At 48.4% G+C, this 17,602-nt stretch overlaps 1 protein-coding gene across 1 annotated transcript in view; it reads left to right on the forward strand.

Moving 5' to 3' along the window:
* LOC143958223 (cartilage intermediate layer protein 1-like) overlaps positions 1-17,602 on the forward strand; it is a 148,108-nt gene that overhangs the window by 42,881 nt on the left and 87,625 nt on the right. The window lies entirely within an intron of this gene.

Consider the following 17,602-nt stretch of genomic DNA (forward strand, 5'->3'; position numbering starts at 1 on the left):
GGTCATTTAAAAAATGACATGCAGAGGAAGAGGCAGGCCCTTCCGCAGGGGTGGTAGGGGTAGGGCAGGAGCAACAGGCTTGAGCCAAAGTGGGAAGTTGCAGAAGGTGCGTTCAATTACTTTAAAGGATGCACCAGACTTGGTTGAGTGGCTCGCTCAGCCTTACTCTTCTGCACCCTCCTCATCCTCTCGATCTGCACCCTCTTCTTCACTCTCTGCTATGTGCACCCCCAAAGACACTACCACCAACAACACGACCACCACCACCACCACCACATACCTTCCGCTTGAGTCACTGGAATTATTTTCCGATCCATATCAAGAGGACATTTCTGATGCGCAGCCACTCTTGGTATTGGATCAGGAAGAGGAGGTAGCAACAAGCGCTACTCAGCAGTCTGACGCCAGTACCCAGATCAGCCCAAGGAGGAGGTTGGTCCCCGGTGTTGCTGCCTACTCCGAGATCTCTACTTATAGCGGTGGGGAAGGTGACGTTGATGATGACGTGTCTAGTGATGTCACGTGGGTGCCCACAAGAGAGGAAGAGGAGGGGAGTTCAGAGGGAGATATGGACCAGCAGATAGGGAGGAGAAGCAGCAATGACTTACATTGCACAGCAGGGACAAAGCAGACTGCAAATGTATCAGGAGCGAGTCATCGACCATGTACGGTCACATCTGGCGCTCCCAGGACACCGGCACATGGCTCCGCAGTGTGGGCTTTTTTTAACGTGTCCGCTGCTGACAATAGCGTTGCCATCTGCAATCTTTGCAGTCAACGCGTTAGTCGCGGTAAGCCCAATACTCACCTAGGGACGACCGCCTTAAGAAGGCACATGAGCAGCCATCACCGAGCCCAGTGGGAGCAACGGAACACACAAAGCCACACTGCAGGCTCTCACCGTCCAGCCTCGTCTTCTACTTCTCCTTCTCCTCTCTCCTCACAATTGTCCTCCACTCCACCTTCCATCACGCCAAGCTCACATTTTTCTGCAAAAAGGCAGGCTTCCGTGGGCCTAATGTTTGAGCGTAAAAAAATGATGATGCCGGATAACCCTCTTGCCCAACGGTTGGCGGCTGGCTTGTCAGAACTCATAGCCCGCCAACTACTGCCATATAAACTGGTGGACTCGGAGGCCTTTCGCAAATTTGTGGCCATTGGAACACCACAATGGAAGGTCCCAGGAAGGAAGTATTTCTCAGAGAAGGGCATCCCAGAGCTATATGGCCATGTTCAGCGGCAAGTGAATGTATCTCTGGCACACAGTGTCGGTGCCAAGATACATCTGACCACAGACACGTGGTCTAGCAAACACGGGCAGGGAAGGTATATCAGTTTTACTGCCCACTGGGTGAACCTTCTGACGGCCGTCAAGCATGTAACCCGTGGCACCCGTGTAGATTTGGTTTTACCGCCACGGATTGCATGCAGGCCTGACTCTTCTTCTCCTCCTCCTACTCCATCCTCCTCCCTCTCCTCCTCAGCTGCCTCCTCCTTTTCCGCTGCTAGCGTCTCTTCCACTGCACCGCCCAAGCTCCCCAGAACCTATTCCACATGCCAGGTGAGACGTTGCCATGCCGTGCTGCGTCTGTTGTGCCTGGAAGCAAAGAGCCACACTGGCCCGGCACTCCTTTCAGCTTTGCGTTCACAGGCAGATGAGTGGCTAACACCGCTCAATTTGACAGTTGGTAAAGTGGTGTGTGACAACGGTGCCAATCTGCTTAGCGCATTGAAACAGGGCAAAATCACGCACGTGCCGTGCATGGCACACGTCTTAAACTTGGTCGTGCAGCGATTCCTTGTCAAATACCCTGGGGTCCAGGACATCTTGCGGCAGGCAAGGAAAATCTCGGCCCATTTCAGAAGATCTTACACGGCCATGGCTCGCCTTGCTGACATTCAGCGGCGACACCATCTGCCGGTCAGACGTCTTATTTGCGATTGCCCGACGCGATGGAACTCAACCTTCTATATGCTTGATAGGCTGCTCCAGCAGAAACGTGCAGTTAACGTCTACCTGTATGAACTCTGCGAAAGAAACGGTTCTGGGGAGCTGGGTTTTTTTTCACCGCGCCAGTGGCTGCTCATGCGCGACACATGCAGACTTCTGCGGCCATTTGAGGAGATCACCAAACTGGTCAGTCGCAGCCATGGCGCCATCAGTGACATGGTACCTTATGCCTTCTTTCTGGAGCGTGCATTGCGTCGTGTCATTGATCAGGCTGTGGAGGAGCAGGAGCGGGAAGATGAGGAAGTCGCAATGCTGGATGAATTCCCAGGGGGGGCTACTCTATCTGAGACAAGTCAACAACAGGAGTCTGATGAGGAGTCAGAGGAGGATGGTGCCGGGGCGGATGAGCAGGAGCAAGAAGAGCATGCTTTAAACCTTTCTGGGATCCCTGTTGTGCGAGGATGGGGAGAGGAGAATGAAGAGGACGACATTATCCTGGATGATGAGCAGGAGCCAGGCCACCACACCGCTTCCACTTTAGTGCAAATGGGGGCCTTCATGCTCCAGTGTTTTAATAGGGACCCCCGTATAAAAAGCATGAGGGTCAAGGACCAGTACTGGGTGGCAACGTACTTAGACCCCCGGTACAAACACAAAATGGCGGAAATGTTACCGCCGTCGCAGAGGGCTGTCAGAATGCAGCACTTCCAGGCCTTGCTTCGAGAAATGCTGCATTCTGCTTTTGCGTGCGCTGGCAGAGGAGCAATTCCCACTCCCAGAGAAGGATTTGCGGGTACCAATCCAACAGCGCCTGCAAGAAGAGGCCGGTTTGAAGATGTGTTGGTGACTTCGGATATGAGGTCATTCTTTCAGCCGACCCATCGACAGGTGTCATCCGGATCCAGCATCAGGGAACGCCTAGACCGTCAGGTGTCCGACTACATTGGGTTAACGGCCGATGTGGACGCTCTGAGGAGTGATGAACCCCTAGACTACTGGGTGGGCAGGCTTGACCTCTGGCCAGAGCTTGCCCAATTTGCAATCGAACTGTTGGCTTGCCCCTCATCCAGTGTCCTGTCCGAAAGGACGTTCAGCGCAGCAGGGGGGATTGTGACCGATAAGCGTACTCGCCTAGCTCACCACAGTGTTAACTACCTCACATTTCTAAAAATGAATGAGGCATGGATCTCGGAGGAATTCAACACATGTGACCAGTAGACCATGTATATGTCTATAAACTATTTTTTTAATCAAGCACACAGACCTTCTTAATTCATTTGGCTCACTTCCTTGACCCAAAAAAGCACACCGTACTATATGCCCCTACCCTCCTCTTTGAAGAGGTTGAGCGGTGTCATATTTCTACTGGGGCTGCTTATGATATCCCTGTGCTGTGCTGACTTCCTCCTGGGGGTTCTTATTATGAAGGGATCACACTATCCCTGTGCTGTGCTGACTTCCTCCTGGGGGTTCTTATTATGAGGGGATCACACCATCCCTGTGCTGTGCTGACTTCCTCCTGGGGCTGCTTACGGTGCTGCTGTCAGTGCTGTATGTCACGGTGCTGCTGTCAGCGCTGTATGTCACGGTGCTGCTGTCAGCGCTGTATGTCACGGTGCTGCTGTCAGCGCTGTATGTCACGGTGCTGCTGTCAGCGCTGTATGTCACGGTGCTGCTGTCAGCGCTGTATGTCACGGTGCTGCTGTCAGCGCTGTATGTCACGGTGCTGCTGTCAGCGCTGTATGTCACGGTGCTGCTGTCAGCGCTGTATGTCACGGTGCTGCTGTCAGCGCTGTATGTCACGGTGCTGCTGTCAGCGCTGTATGTCACGGTGCTGCTGTCAGCGCTGTATGTCACGGTGCTGCTGTCAGTGCTCTGTATTACGGTGCTGCTGTCAGATGCCTCTATCACGGTGCATGTGTCATTCCGGTATGTCACGCTGCTGGTGATCATCTCCTGCACCCTCTTCTTTGCCTACCCTGGTCCCTGACCTTCCCTCTCCTCCATTGCCTTCATTAGCTCCATAGTCCTGAATTGTTAGAACAATTTCCCAAATAAAATAAAAATGCTTGTAGTTATCGATCCCAAATTCACCTCATACATGTATTATGTCATTGTCCAGATGGTGGGACTACGTTTTACCCCCTAATAATTACCACGTGGCCGCAAATTCGACATGAAGGTTTGCAAAGTTCGCCTCCCATTGAAGTCAATGGGGCCCGCGGCGAACGGTCGGTTTCGCGAACGTTTGGGTCCGTTCGCATTTCGCGTTCGCGAAACGTCCCGTCGGAAGTTCGTCCATCACTAGCTGGGACCAATCCGGTTTAATTTGTTAATAAAGGACCTGGAGGATGGGGATGGGGTAAACAGTTCAATCTCTGTATTTGCGGGTGCCACTAAGCTAAGCGGGGCAATAACTTCTCTGCAGGATGTGGAAACCTTGCAAGAAGATCTGAACACATTAAAGAGGAAGTAAAGGCAAAAAAAAAAAGCACACCCTGTAAGTAGTATACTAGCTCATTATGAATAACTTACCCGAGAACGAAGCCCCCAAAGCAGTCCTCCGCCTTCCGCTTCGCCTCTGCCATGGATCCCGGAGCGACTTCCGGGTCTTGTGGCTCCGACGCTGTGATTTGCCGGAGCCGCGATGATGTCACTCCCGCGTATGCGCACGGGAGCTGACACACACATATCGCTGCTATCTGCGGCCTGCCCAGTGCGCCTGCGCACCGCTGTCTACGGCGCATGCGCCATAGACAGAGGTGGCTGTCTTCGGGTAAATATCTCCTAAACCATATAGGTTTAGGAGATATTTCTTGGACCTACAGGTAAGCCTTAATCTAGGCTTACCTGTAGGTCAAAGTTGGTTGAAAGGGTTTACAACCACTTTAATGGGATGGGCAACTACATGGCAAATGAGGTTCAATGTAGAAAAATGTAAAATAATGCATTTGGGTGGCAAAAATCTGAATGCAATCTATACACTGGGGGGAGAACCTCTGGAGGAATCTAGGATGGAAAAGGACCTGGGGGTCCTAGTAGATGATAGGCTCAGCAATGCCAAGCTGCTGCTAACAAAGCAAACAGAATATTGGCATTAAAAAGGGGATCAACTCCAGAGATAAAACGATAATTCCCCCGCTCCACAACACTCTGGTCTGGCCACACCTGGAGTATACTGTCCAGTTCTGGGCACCAGTCCTCAGGAAGGATATACTGGAAATGGTGCGAGTACAAAGAAGGGCAACAAAGCTAATAAAGGGTCTGGAGGATATTAGTTATGAGGAAAGGTTGTGAGCACTGAACTTATTCTCTCTGGAGAAGAGACGCTTGAGAGGGGATACGATTTTAATTTACAAATACCGTACAGGTGACCCCACAATAGGGATAAAACTTTTTTGCGGAAGGGAGTTTAACAAGACATGTGGCCACTCATTAAAATTAGAAGAAAAGCGGTTTAACCTTAAACTATGTAGAGGGTTCTTTACTGTAAGAGCGGCAAGGATGTGGAATTCCCTTCCACAGGCGGTGGTCTCAGCGGGGGGCATCGATAGTTTCAAAAAACTATTAGATAAGCACCTGAACGACCACAACATACAGGGATATACAATGTAATACTGACATATAATCACACACATTGGACTTGATGGACTTGTGTCTTTTTTCCACCTCACCTACTATGTAACTTACTTAAGACCCCTTTCACACAAAAATAGCGCCTGTAAAGGGCCTGAAAACTGCCTCTCATGCCTCTCCAGTGTAGAAGCCCGAGTGCTGTCACACTGGAGCAGTGCGCTTGCGGGACGGGAAAAAAAGTCCTGCCAGCAACATCTTTGGGGCGGTTTGGGAGAGCTGTATACAGGATTGCTACACCTCCCCTCCCTATTGAAATGAATGGGCACTGCTTCTGAAGTGCCTGAAAAACTATTCGGAAGCGGCGCTTTTAACCCCTTCCTATCCCCTTCTTGGGGGTTAACAGTACACCGCTAGCGGCCGAAACGTGCCGCTTAAACAGTGGTAAAGTGACGCTAAAACAAGCGGTGCTTTACCGCTCACGGACCAGCCGCCCCGGTGTGGAAGTATATAACACCTACAAATGTTTCTAGTTACGTTTATGTATTGCGTTATGTTTTCAGAGTGATGCCGGATATATTTCTTTAATTGATTTATGTTGGAGTTATTGTATATTGAGTTTGCATCACCTGAATTGTATCAATAAAGTTTTGTTTTGTGTTGTCTGTTATATATATGACGGGACTTTGAAACAGGAAGTCCAATCATAAGAATTGGACACATTTGTGTTCTATCTTGGAATTTACATATATATTGCTACAATGATTGCATTTCCAGGTGGTTTTAAAGCACAAATTGCGTGGGAAACGTGTCAAACTTTCTTGTCCCCTGCCTATTTGTTGTTGCTTTGATCAAGTTTGAACAAAAAAGCCCATTTGCATCGTGTGGGAGAGCAGCCATTCATCTTTCTTGGTTCAGTTAGTTTCTGCTGGCAGTGGCAGGGCGTGTGCACCACAGCTGCAGCATGCTCTGAAGATTATGGTCTGTCTAAGACCCTTTTCAGACCAAGCTGCCTAGGGCGTCAGCGGTAAAGCAGCGCTATTTTTAGCCCCACTTTACTGTCGTTTTAGCTGCGCTATTTTTTAATCCCCCCCCCCTGCTAACGACCGAAAAGGGGTTAAATTCACCCGTAAAACGCCCTCGGGTTTTCACACTGGAGTGAATGGAGACGCTTTTTTCATGCACTATGCAGGCGCTATTTTAGCGCTGTAGTGCCTGAAAAACAACCGCCATGTGAAAGGGGTCTTACTCACCTAGGAGCAGTGGGATCTTTGTCCAGTGTGAAAGTAGCCTTAACCACTTAAAGCGGGAGTCCACCAGGACTCCGCGTTTTTTTTTTTTTAAAAACCAGCAGCTACAAATACTGCAGCTGCTGACTTTTAAAATAGCGACACTTACCTGTCCAGCGCGCCCACGATGTCGGCACCCGAAGCCGATCTCTCGATCGTCTCTCGGGTGCTGCCGCCGCCATCTTGGGTATGGGAATCAGGAAGTGGAGCCTTTCGGCTTCATTTCCCGGTTCCCTACTGCGCATGCGCGAGTCGGGCTGCGCAATAAGGATTGACCCACTGCCTCTGGGATCCGTGTGTTTCCCAGCAGACAGCGGGGGACTTTCGGAAAGGGGCGTAATCTACGCCCCTTTCCGCAGAGAGCCATCCCGGAAGTGGGTGCAGATACCTGTACTGTACAGGTACCTGCACCCCCCTCCCCCTGAAAGGTGCCAATTGTGGCGCCGGAGGGTTCCGATGAGCGAAAGGTCCACTTTAGGGTGGACTTCCGCTTTAAGGACCCAGCCTTTTACTGACATTTGTTGTTTGCAAGTAAAAATCTGTATTTTTTTTTATTTTTTTTAGCCGAGACCCTAAAAAATAAAATGGCAGTCGCAATTTTTTTATGTCACATGGTTTTTTGCACAGCAGTTTTTCAAATGCAATTATTTTTTGGAACAAAAATAAACTTTAATGCATAAAAAAAAAGCATAATATATACTCCAATTTTTTTGTATAGTGTAAAAGATGATGTTGTGGTGAGTAAATAGATACCTAACATGTCCCGCTTTAAAATTGCGCACTCTCGTGGAATGGTGCCAGATTACGATACTTAAAAATCTCCAAAGGCGACACTTTAAATATTTCTACAGGTTATCAGTTTAGAGTTCCAGAGGAGGTCTAGTGCTAGAATTATTGCTCTCACTCAGATGTCCGTGGTGGTACCTCACGTGTGTGGTGCAAACACTGTTTACATATGTGAGTGTGACCCACTTACGCGTTCACTACTGTGCACAAGCACTTTTTTTATTTTCACATTTTTACAGTGTGCCTTTTGGAAAAAAAAAATTTGATCACTTTTATTGTAATCGCAAGGAATGTAAACATCCCCTGAGATAACAATACAGCATGACAGGTCCTCTTGATGGAGAGATCTGAGGGCTAAAAGTCCCCAGATCTCTCCTTTACCCTTAAAATCAAAAGATATATATATAAGAGGGCCAGTATGGTGGCCCGTAATTATGGGAGGAGCCCGGAGGGTATATAATCAGACCACCCACAACGGTCTGTGTTGGTTCCAGTGCAAGGTACTGCACATCAAGGGGCCGACTCTTCTCAGCTCCCTCACGGTCGTCTATCTGTGTGTCCAATCGTAGGTGCACTTCGGCTTCTTCATTCGTGGTCTTCGTCGGCGGTTCCCGCTCATGGTCGCAGATAAGTAGTATCCGAATCTTTTCATGTCATGTGCAAACTTGCGGCTTATCATGCTTACTATCCTGCAGCCCTTTCGCAAAACCTACCTCTGAGTTGTTGACACTCATGTCCCGACATTGTTCGGCACAGCCGAGTCGCTGTCGGTTGTTCTCCAATATCACTCGCCATAGGCTTCACTGGTTATAAAATTCACTGTTCTCATGCTTTTTTGAGATAAACAGGTATTGTTTGTATGGGTTTCTGTGGCTGATTGAGGTGTAATTAAACCCACCTGATGTCTTTCCTGCACTTGACTAGCCTGGGGGGATGGGTGGTTGATAGGTGTTTGGTTTCACAGTAAGGAATGGCATACACTCTACAACCAATTCGTATCAGATACTCCTTACTGCCAATTTATATCAGATTCATCTCATACATTTTTGAGCTGATTCGTGTCAAATGTATTGCAGAGGCTGACTCTGCCAACTCACTGCATGTCCACGTAGTTGTACCTTTGAGATCGGTCGTATATCTTCATCGATTGTCCCACGCTCGGACCGCTACACACTCTCACTCTGTCGCAGGTAGGACTTTGTCGTTACCGCTCTTCTAAACTCCAATAGTTACCTTATCATGTTCGTTTTGCAAAGTCGCACTTACGCCACCGTAAGTCTATGTCATCTTTCATGTATTTCATCCTTTCTACCCAACGCGAGTTTACTCGAGCCGATCACTTCACGGTCGATGCAGTCAAATCCGACATTCAAGCCCCTTACTCATCTCGCATCTACGGCCGATTTGAAATCTAGTCGCAACTTCGCTTCTATGTTTCGGATCCTCGGCAATCACAAGCCCCTTCAACCGTCATCACCATTTAGTTGATTCGAACCCAGCCATATCATCGGCAATACGGTCAGATCTGTCATACGAGCCCCGTAGTCACCTCATATCTACGGCCGATTTGAAATCTAGTCGCAACTTCGCTTCTATGTTTCGGATCCTTGGCAGTCACAAGCCCCTTCAACCGCCATCACCATTTAGTCGATTCAAACCCAGCCATATCATCTGCAACACGGGCAGATCTGTCATACGAGCCCTGTAGTCACCTCGCATCTACGGCTGTTTCGAATCTAGTCGCAACTTCGCTTCTATGTTTCGGATCATTGACAATCACCAGCCCCTTCAACCACCATCACAATTCAATCAATCCGAACCCAGCCATATCCTCAGCGATACGGTCGGATCCCATATACGAGCCTCTCAGTCGCATCTACGGAGGATTCGAGTCTAGTCGCAGTGTCGGCGCAACGATTCCAGTCCTTGCCAAACGCAACTCTAACAACCAAGCCGAATCCTGTTGCATCACCGACTCAAATGAGTCAAATCTTTCACAGACTATTCCATAGCTATAGCCCAGTTCAAACTAGTCACATCGACTGTACGAATTCAGCAGTACTTACATTTGACCTTCTCAGTCTATCCATACATGATCGTACACAATTCTCTCCACCAATTTGCTCAGTATTGCGCACGGTCATTCCTACATAATCACATTTCCTCTATAACCTTTCTTTCGCCTTTCAACAAAGCTGCGTTCTTGCAATCGCTGCAAGTCTTTCTGCATTTGGCTCAAAACTGCCAATCGTCTCCAGTAGCAACACTGCTGTTCACCTCATACCTACACACTTATAAATCCGCAAAACATTGCTTTCACCTTTCAAATAAAGCTGCTTCCTTGCAATCGCTGCGAGCATCGATGCAATGGCTCAATACGGCCACTCATCTCTAGTAGCAAAACGGCTGCTCTCCTCATTCCTACACACTTATAATTAAATTTATAGATTCAAATAAAGCTGCTTTCTTGCAATCGCTGCAAGCATCTCTGCAATAGCTTAATACGGCCACTCATCGTCTCCAGTAGCAACACAGCTGTTCACCTCATTCATTCATTCTCACCTCATAATTCAATTTATAATTCAAAAAAAGCCACTTCCTTGCAATCGCTGCAAGCATTTCAGCAAATGGCTCAAACTGCCACTCATCGTCTCCAGTAGCAACACGGCTGCTCATCGTTTTCTCTGTCGCTTTCCCCTTTTAGGCCAGTTAGAACACCAGTTAGTCCACCCTGCACCAGGTTTGGACAGTATCTCCCAAAAAAAAAAAAAACCCATTGTCGAGGGCTTGCATCTTCACCAGGGGGCCAGCTTTGCCCCAAACAGCTCTTTGCAATCCCCATCGTCAAAACGAAATTCTCATGTCACCTTACTACAGGCTCCCGGTCAACTCAGTTCTCGACCACCAAGCAGTCGACTTCACAACTAGGGCATAAAGTCAGGTGTGTAGTTCAATGGGATTCCCCCTTTCTCTTAAACACTCTTTCACTACATATTTTTACTTCACATACAGAATTTGACCTGCTCCTGAGGCGTTAGCAACTGTCACATACTTCTGTGCACTTCACTCTGTTTTCGAAGCACAAGCCTTCAATACGCAGACAAGGTCGCCTAATCTCCATACTTGCTGGCAGTGCAAGCATTAGTAGACCGAACCCACGTCAATTAACTACAGATCGCAACATTCCTACTTAGTATACCAGACTTCAGCTACCCACCCCAGTCCGCCCTGGGGCGCTCTGGTTCATTAGTCTGTGCCGAGCACAGACTGACACCCGAGCTATCGGTTACCTAGCCAGTCACCTCCTGGCTCACCTCGGTTGTTACGCATTCTTTTGAGTTTTCTAAAGTCACACTCAACAGCGCTCGAGCGCAAACCAACTGTCACTATGGCTGTCGTTCCTTGTCCTATTCTTCTTGTTTCCTTCCGCATTTCATCTTATCTACCCAACGCAACTATCCCCTCCTACCTTTGCAACTTACCTCAAACATACGCACCCCCCCCCTTGCTTTTAGTTGACGCCATGTCGCAGGCAGACAGTGAGGACTTTGCCTCAGCCCTGCCATTACCCTTTACGGGCTCAGCAAGCGGCGGTTTACAGTCTCACAAGAGCTTGGACCAATAAAAAAAAAAAAAAAAGAATAATAAAAAAAAAAAAATAAACTCATAGCAGAACGGTGTCGCAGGAGTAAATGCTACCCTGCTGCAGCCAGGAAACCAAGCCTTTAGGCTACTGTTTCCACCACCACTTCAGTCTATCTTCTTTGCGACTACTCAGCTGCACTCCTGGGTAACCACACTGTCAGCAGCAGTCCCCGAAGTCCAAGCAGAGTGACAGCCCTGGAGGTACGCCCAGCCATGCCCCTACCCGCTCCAGTCACCACCGTCATTCCCGTACCTTCACTTACAGATACACCCAACTTCTGCACCATCGTCTTCCCTGCACACATTGTCCTAGCAGGGCATCTAGGAGGACATCTTGGATGACAACGACGTTAACTTAGCATCCCTCCTCATAGCAGTACACAACTTGGCCTAGAACAAATCATATTCGCAGGGAGATGTCTCCATCATCCTGAAGACCAGAGACCCTTTACTTAATCGCAAGCTCACTGTCACAGAGTTTGTGCGGGCCTTGGGGACAGTCAGAGACATGCTAGGCAGAGCAACCCCAACAGGAGGGTAGAATTGGACCCGTATCTGCACGCAGCAGGTCACAAGTACGCAGGGTGCCCATCCTTTGACTATCACTGCTCATTTTCAGCCAAGGCAGCATCCAGACTCAATGGGATCTTTTACCTCCCATCTTTTAGTGTTTCTCTTCCTGACTAAATACTTAAATTAAGATGTGCCAGCTATAGCAGATCTGCCCATGAGAGTCGAATTTCTCACAAATTGGAATGGCATGCCAATGTGTATTCCCTCAGCATCTCTCTCTTCATCTCAGGTAGTCATGGTCACCGCAGCCTCCACAGGTCCTCGCCTCAATTTTGGCCAAATTGGGTTTATAGGGCCATGGCCGTCAGAAATCCTCTTGATTCCTGGGTTCAGTTAGTCCTCCTCTTTGTTCGACCTCTACCCCATTGTCGCAGCAGCTCAAGTCTGGTGCAACAACTGGGCAGGACAAACAGTGACGTTCGCCACAGACAACCAAGCTACAGCCAGTATTATAAATAAAGGAGGTCCTAGTAGCTGGCCATCGTGGCCTTCCTGTGCAGGCTGGTGCCACTATCCCCACAGCACCAATCTAACGTCCTATGCGTCCACATCCCAGACAAACGCAATAATCTGGCCGACGCACTACCCGTTAACTTTGCTTCGTTATTTTTTGCAGGAACCTGGAACCGACCCGACCAGGTCTCTTATCCCACACTGGTCGTAGCTAACCTCGGATTCAAACAACACTTTCACGACGCTACCTGCCTTATTAATCTTTCACTATCTCACAACACCCTGAAGGCCTACCGGGCAGCCTAGAGGTTCTATGTCAGGTTACTAGCCTCAAACCCCAGAGCAATACCAAGAGTTCTCCATCACATCCTGGTCTTCATATTATGCCACCGCACACAGTTGGCATTGTCACACAATACCTTAGACCCCACTCAGCTGACATCCAGTATTTCATCCTAACAAACCGTCTTGTTCGCCGCCCATACGGTCAAGACCATGTTGTGTGGTATTCACAGGCAATGACCCCAAATCAGTATCAAACGGCTACCCGTCACCAGCGCCATATTCCGAGACATGTCTTTCATCCTGTCACATTCCCCTTTTGGCTAAATTCAGCCTGGTCCTTCAAGCAGCCATCTACCTGGCTTTCTACAGCTTCTTACGTCCCAGTGAATACTGTCACCATCCCAGTTGTAAAGTGTTACATAGACGCCACCTCACACACCATCAGACTTCATCTTGCTCCTCAGCGTGTCCAAAACACAATAGTCCGGTCCAGGGGTTGACCTAAAACCTTTCCAAACTCTCAAAGCCTGGTGCCCCGTGTCCATCCTAGATCAATTTTTGGCCCATATGTTTCATCCCTCGCAGGACAGCCCATTACTACCGTTCTCGATTAGTACCCCAGGCAGCAACTAGTTCATTAGTCACGTCAGGTTCCTTTTGAGCAAATTAGGCCAGGACCTTGGTCATTTTCTTGGACATTCTTTTGCATTGGAGCAGCCTCACGAAACGGGGTCCCAGTCCACGCGATCAAAGATGGGCAGGCGGGAATCCACCTGCTTTATGCGATACATCTCCAATCCACAAGTGGAAATGTCCTGAGCATTCAGAAACTTTGCCCCGTAGTGTCTTGTTGTACATAAATTAATAATTACCTCCCTACACCAAATCTTTTGCGGCCTTCTCTTGGCATATCGCCCAGCAGAGCAGGGCTCACCGCCCAGCTCACCAGGGCTTACCTTACAGCAGACCAAGGGCACAATTCAGGTATATTTTATGTTGTTAGTCTTGTGACGTGTTTATGTGTTCTTTCATATCTCTTACAGCGGAGGGCTCCAACCATAAATAAGAGGGCCAGTATGGTGGCCCGTAATTATGGGAGGAGCCCGGAGGGTATATAATCAGACCACCCACAACGGTCTGTGTTGGTTCCAGTGCAAGGTACCCACCCACCCATTTCCCTTCTCAGAGTACTTCACTTAAAACACGTTTCTCTACAGAAACATCCATTTACTTTCTTAAGGTATGTGGCCTTCTCTTGGCATATCGCCCAGCAGAGCAGGGCTCACCGCCCAGCTCACCAGGGCTTACCTTACAGCAGACCAAGGGCACAATTCAGGTATATTTTATGTTGTTAGTCTTGTGACGTGTTTATGTGTTCTTTCATATCTCTTACAGCGGAGGGCTCCAACCATAAATATATATATATCTTTTGCTTTAAGGAAAAAATAAAAATGTGGCCCGAGAGCCAGAAGTGATGTATGACGTTGCTCCGGTCCTCCAAGGGCAATGAGATGAGCGGTGGCCATCTTGCCATCACTCAGCTCTATAGAAAAACACTGCCAATGCCGGATGGTTCCCAGGCTCACCGATCTGTAACGTAAGCCCAGGAACAATCAGGAAGCATTGGAGGTGGGGGGGGAGCACATCTCGTGAGCTTCTAAAAGTGATTCCCCTTTATCTGAAAGCCAGGTGCCTAAGGGAAAAAAATTATACTGGGTTTATAGCATCTAGCTGCAGCCATAACCTCTGTATTTAATGTCAAAATAATGATGTATATTTACAGTTTGGCAGTTGGCACGTGGTTCTGCCAAATGTGGCAGTTATAATACATTTTTGTTTTCTTTATATTGTTGGTCGGTGGGAAGAATTCCTCTTACATGGGTGATCAGTGGGAAGAATGTTCCTTACATCGGTGATCAGTGAGAAGAATGTTCCTTACATTGGTGATCAGTGGGAAGAATGTTCCTTACATTGGTGATCAGTGGGAAGAATGTTCCTTACATTGGTGATCAGTGGGAAGAATGTTCCTTACATTGGTGATCAGTGGGAAGAATGTTCCTTACATTGGTGATCAGTGGGAAGAATGTTCCTTACATTGGTGATCAGTGAGAAGAATGTTCCTTACATTGGTGATCAGTGAGAAGAATGCTCCTTACATTGGTGACCAGTGGAAGGAATAGTGCCCCATCATTGGTGTCAGTGGAAGGAATAGTGCCCTATCATTGGTGTTAGTGGGAGGAATAGTGCTCCATGATTGGTGTCAGTGGGACGAATAGTGCCCCCTCATTGGTGTCAGTGGGACGAATAGTGCCCCCTCATTGGTGTCAGTGGGAGGAATAGTGCCCCATCATTGGTGTCAGTGGGAGGAATAGTGCCCCATCATTGGTGTCAGTGGGAGGAATAGTGCCCTATCATTGGTGTTAGTGTGAGGAATAGTGCTCCATGATTGGTGTCAGTGGGACGAATAGTGCCCCCTCATTGGTGTCAGTGGGAGGAATAGTGCCCCATCATAGGTGTCAGTGGGAGGACCAGGGCTACTGTTAGAAATCATGGGGCCCCATACAGCCTACCTGATGGGGCCCCCTTGACCCCACCCACAACCCACCTGGCTCCGCCCACAACCCCACCCTTGTTCCGCTCCTACCTCCACGCTGTCAGGGTGGGGGGGGGGGGTGTCTGGAGGCAGGAGCTGGAACATTTACAGCGCCCCACCCATCATAACTGCATCTGAATGTGTCAGTGTTTTGACATCTGTGCCCATTCAGTTTGTGTCTTCATACACCACTGACTTGTGTGCATTTACATCAGGCTACCTCTGATCTGTCACATTTAGGTCTGGAAAAATAGAAAAGGATATTCTTTTCCAATTTTTTTTTTTCCCCACCTGAATGGACACGGAGGAAGGTGGATCTAAATGCACACAAGTCAGTTCATAGCTGTAAACCTACATGGAGCTTTCAATCAGGTCTGCATGAAAAAGGACCCAATTGCAAAGCTTGGGTAAAAGGTTATGAAAGGGGAGTGGTTTGGGGGTGGTAAAAATGCAGCTTGGCTGTGTGTTTTTACTGTCCCTTCCACCCATCACATGTGTAAAAGTAGCATCTCACTATGTGCTCATGGTCATTATCATTATGATGATCAGAGCACAGCAGGTGCTGTATGGCTCTGTCGGTGTAACATGACTGTGTGGTGCTGACTTTGTTATGGCTGTGCTGAGTTATAGTCTGTAACACACAGTACAGCCATATATCAGGAAAGTCAGCACCACACAGCCATGTTACACTGACAGAGCCAGACAGCACCTGCTGTGCCCTGATCATCATAATGATAATAACCATGAGCACACAGAGTCTGGGGACTGCACATTCTACAATAGTGTGGCCTGTCAGTGTGTGTGTCTGTGCAGGGGACTGCTTGCCTGTGCACCACTGCCTGTCCAGATTACTCCTGCTGCTCTGTCTGTCTCAGCCGCCTCAGTGATAAGTCCCTCAAGATGCAGCACTTACTGAATAAAGGGAGCCATATAAGCCCTTGTACACACGGTCGGACATTCCGACAACCAAATCCGTCGGATTCTGTCCGTCGGATTTTGTCCGACGGATTTTGTCCCAAACTGTTGCATACACATGGTCGGACAAAGTTGTTGGAAAATCCGACGTGATGACGTTATTTTGTTACGACGGGACTACGTTCAGGCTAGTAGCCAATAGCTTTGATGTAGGAATTTGATCATGCGTGGCACTTTGTCCGATCGGAATTCTCTACACATGATCGGAGTATGTCCGATCGGAGCATTTTGTCTGAAAATTTTACCAACAAGTTGGAAAACTTGGTCCGTCGGATACTCTGACGGAAACAGACACACACACAGTCGGAATATCCAACAAAACGGTGCGATCGGACACATTCCGTCAGAATCTCCGACCGTGTGTACAAGGGCTTACAGTAATATCCATCTGCCGGAGAGGCATACAGTGAGCAGGGAGAACTTTAGTTTGTGCAGGTATACTGAGAGCAGCATGTGGCACGGAATTGGAAAAAAAGTCCCTCTTCTGCTTTCACCTCCTGGGCCCCTCTGGTAACCTGATGGGGCCCAGGAAATGAGTATATATGCCTTATATACCTTAGTAATCAAGTGGGTGCGGGTTAATACAGTTATTTAGCTTCTTTTTTTATTTATTTTTTAGCTAGAAGTTAAAAGCTGCTCTGGCTCCCCCTGCTGGCTGGGCCCGGTACAACAGGGCTGGTTGTACTGCCCTATCAGCGGCCCTGGGGAGGACTAGTGCCCCATCGTTGGTGTCATGGGGAGGAATAGCGCCCCATCATTGGGAATAGTGCCTGATGATTGATATTCGTGGAAGAAAATAGTACCCTCTCACTGATGTTAGTGGGACGAATAGTGCCCTGTTGCTGGCATCAGTGAGAGGAATAGTGCCCCATTGTTGGTGTCAATGGGAGGAATAGTGCCCCGTCATTGGTATTAGAGGGAGACATAGTACCCCATCATTGGTATCAGTGCGAGGAATAGGGCCCCGTTATTGTTATTAGTGGGAGGAATAGGACCCCATCATTGGTGTCAGTGGAAAGAATAGTGCCCCACTGGCGATATCAGTGGGAGGAGTAGTGCTTCATATCTGTGGGAGGAATTCACAAGGGCCGGATAAAGGCATGCAAAGAGCCACATGAAATACTTGCGTAATCCTCTTTCCTGATCTGGTATTAGCAGCATGGACAGGACATGTGGCTGAGACCTTCTCTCTCTCCCCTTCCTCTTTCCAGGATCTTTTCCCAACAACCCCCCGACTCCGAGTCAGGAAGTGACATACATAACTTTACATTACAGTGTGATATTAGAAGCTGACACTAGAGGGCAGCAGATCCCTACACAAGGACATGGGATGCTAAGACTCAGAAACCAACTGTCCCAGTGCAATGGTTGGCAGTGATCTGTTATTAGAAAGTGATGTCTGGTCATTTGGGATTCATGGATTTGGTAATGTGTAGAGTGTTTTGGTGTTTTGGTGTTTCGGTGTTCCATTACAGAACA

Source organism: Lithobates pipiens, unplaced genomic scaffold, assembly GCF_037356315.1.
Source record: "Lithobates pipiens isolate NorthernLeopardFrog02 unplaced genomic scaffold, aLitPip1_a1.2 Scaffold_6, whole genome shotgun sequence".
In the NCBI taxonomy this organism is placed as follows: domain Eukaryota; kingdom Metazoa; phylum Chordata; class Amphibia; order Anura; family Ranidae; genus Lithobates; species Lithobates pipiens.